Source organism: Trichosurus vulpecula, chromosome 1 (assembly GCF_011100635.1).
Source record: "Trichosurus vulpecula isolate mTriVul1 chromosome 1, mTriVul1.pri, whole genome shotgun sequence".
Lineage (NCBI taxonomy): Eukaryota > Metazoa > Chordata > Mammalia > Diprotodontia > Phalangeridae > Trichosurus > Trichosurus vulpecula.
In genome coordinates this window covers 486832606-486845010 of record NC_050573.1, presented here as the reverse complement: position 1 = coordinate 486845010, position 12405 = coordinate 486832606, and the positions used below count along the sequence as shown (strand labels likewise).

General features: G+C 38.5%; 1 pseudogene; it reads right to left on the bottom strand.

Annotated features, from left to right (window-relative positions):
• Window positions 1-2904: 2904 nt before the first annotated feature.
• Window positions 2905-3551, bottom strand: LOC118840335 (annotated as a pseudogene).
• Window positions 3552-12405: the final 8854 nt, after the last annotated feature.

Genomic DNA, 12405 nt, shown 5'->3' with positions numbered 1-12405 from the left:
CCACTAACATTCTCTGTTGTCTTTGGTGTTTGTGTGTTGAGAAGTCTGGTAACTGCTGCAGCTCACTGACTCAGGGTGCTAGGGCCCGCTCCACCCAGCTCCTGGTCTGGTTGTTCCATGCTGTGCTCTGCTCTGTTCCGCTCTGCTCCCAGCTCCGTGCAGGATAGACATCACCCAGAGACCATCCAGGCTGTCCTGGGTTGGAGCCCTGCTTCCCTCTGCTATTTTGTGGGTTCTGCAGTTCTAGAATTGTTTTAGAGCCATTTTTTATAGGTTTTTGGAGGGACTCAGAAGGGAGCTCATGCTAGTCTCTGCTTTCCAGCCACCATCCTGGCCCCATGTTGTTGTTGTTTTAATACTGAATATTATCTTTTACCTCAAAAGATTTTCCATAGACTTTAATATGTAATATACAAAGATAGCTCTTGAAATATTGAATCCAAGGCACACATATTGTGTTTTACTTTCCACTTTTTGAAACAGGGTAATAAATTAATTGCCAGAGTCACCTCTAACCTTTGTTAAGGCTGCTTTTGGTACCCAGAGGGGATATGTGACTCAACATCATGTATGTAAATATAAGTCACATCTCATAAAGATAAGGTTTTTAAGTACTAAATTAGCACTTTTAGTAGAAGATATGGAGATTTGTATTATGTTTATTATGTGTCAGACATACGCTCTTTCATCTTTAAGAACACTAGTCTATGGGGGAAAAAGAATATTTCATTCAATTTGTTTTTGTCTAATAAATTTGCAATTCTGAATGAAACAAAATGAAATTCAGAAGTAAATATGCATTAAAGTCTCATTGGGCACCAACTGGCACATTATTTATTTTCTGAACATGATACAATGTAGCTGGCACCATCATATTGTGCTATAAGATCTCAAAATAAATGTTCTTCTCTGAGACACAATCAGGAATTGTAAATCTTTGGCAGTCTGAAATATCATTTCATCCAGAGAGAGTCTGACATACTGTTGTTTGAAGGAAGGAGAGACTTACTGAAACTATTGGTCATTTTTATTGTTCACCCAAATGATTCCTTATTGCAATATTTTCCAGGTTTAGACTTAATAGCTTAACAGATTTCAACTCGTTCTGCGAACCATAACTCAAGTGGTTGAAATTGAGATGGAAGGAATGCAAAGGAAATCTCTACATAATTGAATATATTAAACATTCAGAAGAAGGGATATTTTTTTTTCACTTTGAGATATATTATGCCCTGAGGAATTGGTGTTGCCAAGCTTGGTATATGTACTCCAAGACAGAAATTTGAATAAAAAAAATACAAGGAAGCACAAAACTTTTAGTTATTTGTTTATCTTACTGAGAACAGGAAAGGAATTCTTTCAGTTTTGGTTGGAATTGAGAACTTTAAAAAAGTTATGATGTCAGCAACTGAGTTACTTCAATATAAAGACCAGGCAAGCATTTTGGAAGAAAAAAAAAACAGATTTTACAGTAACACTTTATTAGCCATATATCATGTTTAAAATAAAAACTTCTCTCTGATAGCAAATTCCACATATTATATTACGACACAGTGCTAGATGGAAAGCAAAAAAAAAAAACTAACATTAAAAAATAGTTTGCAAAACAGGTCATTTGCCTAATAATTTTCTAATCATTGTTTGGCTGTTCATAAGTGAAACAAAATGGAAAAGATTGACCTCTGCAGTACATTTATTTGATTATCTTTTGCTAATAATTAAATTACAGTTGTGCCTCATATATAATAAAATAAATACAGAAACTCTGATTGCAGCAAGGAACAGTAGAAGTATAATTATGCCTTATAATAATGAGTTTGTTCCTCCTTTCATTTTGATTAAGTATTTCTGTTCTATGCTGTATATTCTATGGACTTAGGGACATCAGGGTTTAGATTGTTTGTAACACACACCTATTAGACTCTAATAGGCTACATTCCATGTTTTAAATCCTTCAAAAATAGCTCTGAGATCATTAGATTCATAAGCACTAATGTATGTTGCATCTAATAAAAACTTATAATAAGGGGAAAATGAGAATAGATAAACTTAAGCAGCCTTAATTCTCAAAAGCAGTAACAAATTTTCTTTGTAAGTGAGGAATAAAGAGCAAACAAAATCTAATTTCTTTCCCCACATATGACAACTCTGCAATAAGTACACATCTGCTAGAGTAGAATTCTGCCTTTCTGAAATTTGCAGTAAGACAGTGTTGCATTATAGTAGTTATCTCTCAGGTGGATGTAACATCTGAGTTGTGCAACAGGTGGCCAGCAAGTTAAGCCATAGCCTAGTGGTTTCCTCATTCTTTTTCCTGATGCACATGTAGGCTACCCTATACGAAAGGTTGCTGCAACCAAAGATATCAGAGGTCGTTCATTCTGAAGACAATGAGACAACATCCCCTACTACCAAGCCAAAAGATTCAGCAGTGGCCATAACAATTTGGATCTATCCTAGTGAGTACTTCCTGAATCAATTTAGGGCATTAAATTGAATATTACTGAAACTACAAAATATAAAATCAACAATCTTTACAGACTTCAGAGTTCATGAGGCCTTATCTTATCTGGGTTCCTCTTTTTCATTTCTTGACCACCCACATTTATTGATTCAAAAACTTAACTTGTTATTATCAAATAACTTATGTAGCAGATATAAAATAGAGACAGGGATTAAATCAGGAAGTCCTATTTTTTTTTTTGCCTTTTCCTCCATTTCATTTCATGCTCCCACCACACCACCACAATAATGACTTCTTCTTAATTTAAACTAAAAACCATTAGGGGTTCTGGAAAGGTAGGTGTGTGTGAGTGTGTGTGTGTGTGTGTGTGTGTGTGTGTACTGCGGAGAGGGGGAATGGTGTCACATCCTGAGGTGTTGGGGGGGAGGGGAGGAGACAAGTCAGCAGATGGTCTTGACAGGGCTCTTGAAGTTGCTGGCTGCCTGAAGCTGCAGTTGGTAGGCTATAGGGTGGATCTTGAAGCCATACAGCCTGGGCACAAGTTGGTTGGCAGGCCGTTTGGACCTGTACTCAGGATGCACCATGAAGAGCATGTGAGGAAAGCCAGTGCCAAAGTAAGCACCATCTGTGTGGTGGTGCCTGGACGACTTGGGGGTGTAAACATCCATGCACTTGGGGCAGTACAGCTTCACCATGGCCTCACCTGGTATGTCAATGGACAACATGGGCTGGTTTTCACAATATACACGGGGACAGTAGCCAAAGTCTCCCTGCTGGTATTTTTCCAACATCTGGGCGATGCCACGGTTTGTGAGGATGTAGCGGGCATGAATCAGCCCATACAGCATCTCGGCTGCCTGCTCGATCAGGTCACTCTGGTTGGGGTTGTCCTCCACTCCTCATCAGGTTCCAAGTCGAGGATCATGTTTAGTTCCTGCCTATAGTGGGGCACCTGTTCATTGAGCCCTGTGAGGTTGAACTTGTCTTGGATATAGTCTTCATCCACCTCGCAGAAGAACTCATTGCCACGAAGCCCACAGAACCATGAGATCCATGATACTTCCTCTAAGCTGCTCATCTTTACGTCAGCTACTGGGCCGGGGCTGGGGAGGGAGAGGAAGAAGTTGCTTCCAGGGGCGGCGGCGGCAGCAGCAAAGCCGCGCAGCGAAGCAGGAAGTCCTATTTGTAGTTTAAAATAGAGAAAGGGAATAAATGAGGAAGTCCTATTTGAAGTTGACTGCATCAAACCATCTCCTAAATTGAACCTCCCACTTCTTCCCAAACTTTGGGTGGAGTTGAGGTGATTCCAAACAACATATACCACAGCTTGTTGTGGAAAAGGAAAATGAAAGGATGTGTCTTCATTTCACCTTGGGATTATCAACTATAATAAAGGTAAAACAGGGAAAATGAGAGAAGCAAATAATGATAACCAGTTTTAGCTCTGAACTCACTGGTCCAAAAGAATTCATACTCTCTGTCTCAGTACTCACTATCTTCTCTTATCCATGGCTCTACTTTCTATTCTAGTACTAATAATTTTACCTATTCCCTCAGTGCTGGTCCTGATCATCTTCCATAACACATCTCTGCCTATAGTAGCAGCATTACCAGCAGTTACCGTAACCACAATTCCAAATGCTTATATCTGCCTCATGGGAGCCTTAATGTTTCAATCTAAGGGCAGTAGAAGGAAGTAAGGAAGCCATTCCTGGAGGTGACAGTCTACAATTTAGATCCCTTTCCTTCTTTCACTTGATTTTCTGCCCTCATGTTCACCAGAGGAAAAACAATCTCCACTGTTCTCTCTATCCCAGAAAGGTTTGGAGTCCCACTTATGTGGTGGTAATTCACAAATTCTTTTCCATCTGTCTCCTCCATTAAAAATGTGTGGGCTCTTAGTTCCAAAGAGAAATGAAAATTAAATGCAGAATCATTAGCTACTTAACTATTTTGAAAAACTATGATACGGAAAAAGTAATATCGAATAGAACAAAGTAAAGCAAACTGAGTTCTGCTGATTCAGTTTAAAAAAAAAAAAGTCTTGTTTAAGGCTTAACTGAGCTGTTCTGTATTTAACCCTGGAACACTAGTTGCAACAACTAGTAGAGTCAAGGTAATCATCTATTAAGCGTATACATGGGGCCACACACTATGCAAAGGGCTAGTGATAAAAATAAAGATTAGTGATATAATAATAATAATAATAATATTTCCTGCTTTCAAAGAAGCCACAGTCTAATGGGAGACACAACATGCAAGCAACTATATATGAAGAAGATACAGACAAGATAGATTGGAGATAATAAAAAATAAATACAAATCACTAGCATTAAGGGGAAGGGGAAGGCTTCTTGTAGAAACTGGAAATTTATTGGGAACTAGAATGGTTCAAATCATGTATCCAGGATCCATTCATACCTTCAGCTGTTGTCAACACTTGGCTAACATTTAGCTACATACTGTTTTGGACACACTTTTGATTTAGGAAGAAAATGTGAGAAAAATGAGTTCATTAGAACAACATATGATATGACAGCATAAGAAGTCAAAATGTTTTCCCCCTTCCCACCTTAAGAATTTACCATTGGTGTATGATCATTCCAGTCACGTGTAATTGCTTATGTTAGTTCTATTTTTACCAAAAAACCACAAAAAACAATATGTATTCATTTTTTAATAGAAGCATTAGTTAAGAAGCAGGTATTTAAAAAATTAGATGCAAAGGTTTTGCAGTTCAAATGAAAGGAAAACCAAATGACAAGTTAACTCTCCTACTAAAATTCTCCATGTGGTGGCCTGTTCTATAAGTAATGAAAGGTTGACTACTATAAGTATTCACTACAAGTCTCGAGCAAGGATTTTACTCTCTGTGAGGAACATGCCTGTCAAAAATGAAAAGCAAGAATTTTTTTTTATTCTATCCATTAAAATGTCTTATATTTTGATGTCTTGTTGAGTTGTTTCAGTCATACCTTATTCTTTGTGACCCTATTTTGGGTTTTTTTTGGGAAAGAAATTGGAGTGGCTTGCCATTTCCTTCTCCAGGTCATTTTAGAGATGAGAAACTGAAGCAGACAGGGTAAAGTGACTTTTCCAGAGTCACACAGCTAGTAAGTAAATAAGGTCTGATTTGAGCTCATGAAGATATATATGTATATATGTATACATATATGTATACACATATTTATGTATACATATACATACATAGATACACATATATAGAAGTGTATACCTTTTAAAATCTTCAGCTGGGAATGTCAGGCAGTATATCAAAGAAGTATGATTTTATCAATGTAGGAATTTCTATCTATGCAAATTGCAAACCATTTATAATTTATGGTATCAGAAATTTGGCTCATAATATGTGATCTTCTAATTCTTACAAAACTATTACGTATTAAATGGAAATTTGAGCCCACATGGTCATGACTACAAAACCATCACTCTACCTACCATATCTCACTTCCTCTCTTTGGTTAAAGTCATGGAAAACAAATAGTTAAAACAGTGTCATATGTACAACAAGCATTTAATAAATACTCTTATAATGAATCATTGATTAATCTGTTGAAAATTCCACTTTCCCTATTCAATCATTAAACATTTATTGAGAATCTAGTGTGCATAAACACTTCTTTAGGCTCTGGAGGACATAAAAAGTTTATATAATAGAAAATCCCTGCCCTCATAGAGCTTATGATAACCTTGCAGGGGGATAGAGTAGAAATTAAACAAAGATGCTATAATTTGAAATGTTTTTATTAGAGAATAATAATTAAAGAATAACAAATTAAATCCTTTGTGATATCTAAGTGGAAAGCAAATCAGACTCATGGTTCCATAGTCATGGTAAAAATCTGAGAAGACATCATGGATCCTTTTATATCAGGCTTTTAAAATATGTAGAAATTCACAGGGTTGAGCCAGAAGAAAAGCATAAGGATGAACCAATGCATAGAGGTTAGTGGTGGCTTTCAAATGTTAAGGTGAAAAGTAATTGTGTACTACATCTAAATCATTTAGTTCAGTCCTGGGTACCACCTTTTAGGAAGGGCATTAATCATTGTCCAAATGAGAGGTAACCAGGACGATGATGAAAGGTCTTGAGCAGCTACCATATTACCACTGATTGGAGGAACTGGACATGTTTAGCCAGAAGAGAAGACTTGTGATAGGGGAGTGGGTATGGTTAATTAAACCTAAACAAATTAAGTTTTATTTGAAGGGCTACCATGGCAAGAAGGATTAGATCTGTTACACTTGAGATACAGAGAAAGACAAAAGACAGGCCTTGCTTTCAAGGATTCACAGTCTAATGGGGGAGATAACATGTAAAAATAAACTCTGAGATATATAAATTGGATATAATCAATAGAAGGATTTGAGAATTATCAGCATAGAGAGGCTAATTGAAACTATGGAAGTTGATGAAATCACTAAGTGAAATATTAAACAAAGAGAAGAGAAGAGAAGAGAAAGAAGAGAAGAGAAGAGAAGAGAAGAGAAGAGAAGAGAAGAGAAGAGAAGAGAAGAGAAGAGAGGAGAGGAGAAGAGAGAACAAGAGAGGAGAAGAGAGGAGAAAAGAGGAGAGAAGAGAAGAGAAGAGAAGAGAAGAGAAGAGAAGAGAAGAGAAGAGAAGAGAAGAGAAGAGAAGAGAAGAGAAGAGAAGAGAAAAGAAGAGAGTGGAGGGGAGGGGAGAGAAGGAGAGGGGGGAAGAGGAGAGGAGAGGGAAGGGGAAGGGAAGGGAGAAGAGGGGAGGGGAGAAGAGGACAGGGGGGGAGAGGACAGGGGAGGAGAGAAGAGGAGAGGGAAGGGGAGGAGAGGACAGGACAAGGGAGGGCAGGGGAGGGGATGGGAGGAGAGGGGAGAAGAGAGCACAGAGTTCTATCAGACACTCACTCATTAGTGGTCATAACCTGGATGAGGATCCAGCAAAGGAAACTGGGTAGGGACAATTAGCTAGGCTGGAGGCAAGCCAGGAGAGAGTAATGGCAGGAAAAATCAAAGAGAATGGTATATTAAGGAAGAAGGTGATCAACAATGTGAAAGACTTCAGAGAGGCCAAAAATGATGAGGATGTAAAAAAAGACCATGAGATTTAATTGTCAGTAATTTTGATGAGAGTAGTTTCATTTGAATGATCAGGCCAGAAGTCAGATTCTAGTGAGTTAAAAAGAGAGAGGAAAGGAAGTGGAGAAGTCAATTGTAAAAGACCTTCTCAATGAATTTAGCCAGAAAAATGAAGACATATATGGAACAACAGCTAATGGGTATTAAGTGATTAAGTGACAGATTAAAACCAAAACAATTTGAAATGACATGATTAAATTAATAGATGAAGAAACCAACATTTGCAAAAGTACAACAAATGTTTATGTTAAAGGCCATCAAAATATAGGCATAACGAAATGAGCAAAATGTCCATTATCTTTGACCTTGAGATTATAACACTAGGCATAGGCACAAACCTCAAGGGGATCAAATGACAAAAAAAGGCCCACATCTATCAAAATATTTAAAGCAAAATACTTTGTAGCAACAAAGGAAACAAAGTACATGCCCATTAATTGGGGAATAAATGAACAAATTGTGGTACATAAATTATATGGAGACTGTTGTGCTGTAAGATAATATGAACATAAAATAATAATTTGATATAGGTAGGATCATGAAAAGATCTACATAACCTAATGCAAAATGAATTAAGACCCAGGAAATTAATATTCACAATGGCTACAGCATTGCAAAGGGAAAAAGTCACAAGACAATATGAATTGAATATTGCAAATTTATCATGACCAAAGAATAACTCTAAGATAGAGTTATGACTATTCCCTAATTTTTGGCACAGGGGGACCATGGGTATGGAACACTGAATATATTGTCAGTCTTTTCTAATCATTTGGTTCTTCCTGCTGAAGTTTTTCTTCTTTTTTTTTTAAATGTGGACTACCTCTTTCAGAGAAGAGGGGCATGGAATAAATATAGTAAGAAATGGAACTATTACATAAGTAAAATGTATCAATAAAATATTTTAGAAACAGTATGTAATGAAAAAATCCATGAGAATTGAAAATGAAGAGAACGTTTGTTTTCGTATTTTATTATTCAACATTTTTAGTTTTCAACATTGATTTTCACAAGATTGTCAGTTACAAATTTTCTTCCCATTTCTACCCTCCCTCCCACTCCAAGATGGCATATATTCTGATTGGCCCATTCCCCAGTCTGCCCTCCCTTCTGTAACCCCATTCCTTTCCTTCTCCTTTCCCTTTACTTTCTTGCAGGGCAAGATTTCTATACCCCGTTGCCTATATATCTTACTTTCCAGTGGCATGTAAAAAAACAATGTTTTTTGAGCATTTGTTCTTAGAACTTTGAATTCCAAATTCTCTCCCTTCTTCCCTCCCCACAAAACCTCCTTGAGAAGGCAAGCAATTCAACATAGGCCACATATGTATCATTATGCAAAACACTTCCATAATAGGCATGTTGTGAAAGGTTAACTATATTTCCTTCCATCCTATGCTCTCTCCCTTTATTCAGCTTTCTCCTTTGATCCTCTCCCTTTTCAAAAGTGTTTGCTTTTGATTACCTCCTTCCCCTATCTGCCCAAACTTCTATCATTGCCCCTCTCTTATCCCCCTCCTCCAACTTTTCTGTATGGTCAGATACCCAAATGAGTGTGTATGCTATTGTTTCCTTAAGTCAAATCCAATGAGAGCAAGATTCACTGATTCCCTTTCACCTGCCCCCTCTTCCCTTGCAGTAGAACTGCTTTTACTTGGGGGCGGAGCCAAGATGGCGGCTGGTAAGCACTGACTAGAGTGAGCTCCATACCCGAGTCCCTCCAAAAACCTATAAAAATGGCTCTGAACCAATTCTAGAATGGCAGAACCCACAGAACAGCAGAGGGAAGCAGGGCTCCATCCCAGGACACCCTGGATGGTCTCTGGGTGAGGTCTATTCCACACGGAGCTGGGAGCTGGGAGCTGGGAACGGAGTGGAGCAGAGCCCAGCCTGAGCGGCGTGGACGGTCCAGACCAGAAGCCGGGCGGAGGGGGCCCTAGCGCCCTGAATATGTGAGCTGCGACAGATACCAGACCCCTCGACCCACAAACACCAAAGACTGCAGAGAAGGTTAGTGGGAAAAGCTGCAGGAGTGGAAGGAGTTCACAGTTTGGCTTCCAGCCCCGGGGGCAGCGGAGGTGGGGTAGCTACAGCTGTTGTTACTTCCGGCTCCAGGCCCACCTGGTGGGAGGAATTAAGTGGCAGATCAGAGTAGGAGTGCAACACCCTGCTGAAGATCTTAGCCCAGTCTGGACTGGGGATCCTTGGGGAAGGAGGAGTGCGGCTCTGACAGAGCTGGCACCTCCCCCCCAAACGTAGAACATAGAACTCGTAAGTCTACAAGCAGTCATACCCCACTGAAAAACTCAAGGGTCAAGTTAGTTGGTTGGGAATATGGCCAGGCAGCAAAAACGCGCCCAGATTCAGTCTCAGACTTTGGATTCTTTCTTTGGTGACAAAGAAGACCAAAACATACAGCCTAAAGAAGACAACAAAGTCATAGAGCCTACAACCAAAGCCTCCAAGAAAAACATGAACTGGCCCCAGGCCATAGAAGAGCTCAAAAAGGATTTGGAAAAGCAAGTTAGAGAAGTAGAGGAAAAATTGGGAAGAGAAATGAGAAGGATGTGAGGAAACCATGAAAAACAAGTCAATGACTTGCTAAAGGAGGCCCAAAAAAATACTGAAAAATACACTGAAGTAAACAACACCTTAAAAAACAGACTAACTCAAATGGCAAAAGAGCTCCCAAAAGCCAATGAGGAGAAGAATGCCTTGAAAGGCAGAATTAGCCAATTGGAAAAGGAGGTCCAAAAGACCACTGAAGAAAATACTACTTTAAAAATTAGATTGGAGCAAGTGGAAGCTAGTGACTTTATGAGAAATCAGGATATTATAAAACAGAACCAGAGGAATGAAAAAATGGAAGACAATGTGAAATATCTCCTTGGAAAAACCACTGACCTGGAAAATAGATCCAGGAGAGAGAATTTAAAAATTATTGGACTACCTGAAAGCCATGATCAAAAAAAGAGCCTAGATACCATCTTTCAGGAAATTATCAAGGAGAACTGCCCTGATATTCTAGAGCCACAGGGCAAAATAGAAATTGAAAGAATCCATCGATCGCCTCCTCAAATAGATCCCAAAAAGAAATCTCCTAGGAATATTGTTGCCAAATTCCAGAGCTCCCAGATCAAGGAGAAAATACTGCAAGCAGCCAGAAAGAAACAATTTGAGTATTGTGGAAATCCAATCAGAATAACCCAAGATCTGGCAACTTCTACATTAAGAGATCGAAGGGCTTGGAATGCGATATTCCGGAGGTCAATGGAGCTAGGATTAAAACCTAGAATGACCTACCCAGCAAAACTGAGTATCATGTTCCAAGGCAAAATATGGATTTTCAATAAAATAGAGGACTTTCAAGCTTTCTCAGTGAAAAGACCAGAACTGAATAGAAAATTTGACTTTCAAAGACAAGAATCAAGAGAAGCATGAAAAGGTAATCAAGAAACGGAAATTGCAAGGGACTTACTAAAGTTGAACTGTTTTGTTTACATTCCTACATGGAAAGATGATGAGTATGATTCATGAGACCTCAGTATTAGGGTAGTTGAAGGGAATATGCATGTATATATATATACATGCATATATATATATATATATATATGTTTATATATATATAAGTGAATGTGTATGTATGTATATATCTATGTGTATATGTATGTATGTGTATATATATATATATGTGTTTATATATATATATATATATATATATATATATATATATATATATATATATATATATATATATGTGTGTGTGTAAAAGAGAGAGAGCAGACACAGGGTGAGTTGAAGATGAAGGGAAGATATCTAAAAGAAATAAAATGAAATTAAGGGATGAGAGAGTAACATACTGAGAGAGGGAGATAGGGAGAGATAGAATGGGGTGGATTATCTCGCATAAAGGTGGCAAGAGGAAGTAGTTCTATGGGAGGAGGGGAGAGGGCAGGTGAGGGGGGAATGAATGAACCTTGCCCTCATCAGATGTGGCCTGAGGGGGAATACCATACATACTCAGTTGGGTATCTTACCCCACAGGAAAGAAGAGGGAGGAAGATAAAAAAAAAATAAAAGGCAGGGGGATGATAGAGGGGAGGGCAGATGGGGGTGGAGGTAATCAAAACAAACACTTTGGAAAGGGGACAGGGTCAAGGGAGAAAATTCAATAAAGCGGGATGAGTTGGGAAGGAACAAAATGTAGTTAGCCTTTCACAACATGAGTATTGTGGAAGGGTTATACATAATAATACATGTGTGGCCTAGGTTGAATTGCTCAACTTCTTCGGGAGGGTGGGTGGGAAGGGAAGAGGGAAGAGAATTTGGAACTCAAAGTTTTAAAATCACATGTTCAAAAACAAAAAAAGTTGTTATATGCAACTAAAAAATAAGATACACAGGCAATGGGGTGTAGAAATTTATCTTGCCCTACAAGAAAGGAAGGGAAAAGGGGATGAGAGGGGAGGGGGGTGATAGAGGGGAGGGCTGATTGGGGAACAGGGCAACCAGAATATAAGCCATCTTGGAGTGGAGGGGAGGGTAGAAATGGGGAGAAAATTTGTAATTCAAAATGTTGTGAAAATCGATGCTGAAAACCAAATATGTTAAATAAATAAATTGCATTTAAAAAAAAAAAAGAACTGCTTTTACTTGCCACGTTTGTGTGAGATAATTTACCTCATTCTATCTCTCCCTTTCTCCTTCTCCCAATATATTCCTCTTTCACCCCTTAATTTAATTTAATTTTTTAGATATCATCTCTTCATATTCAACTCACCCTGTGCCCCCCCCCCCTCTCTCTCTCT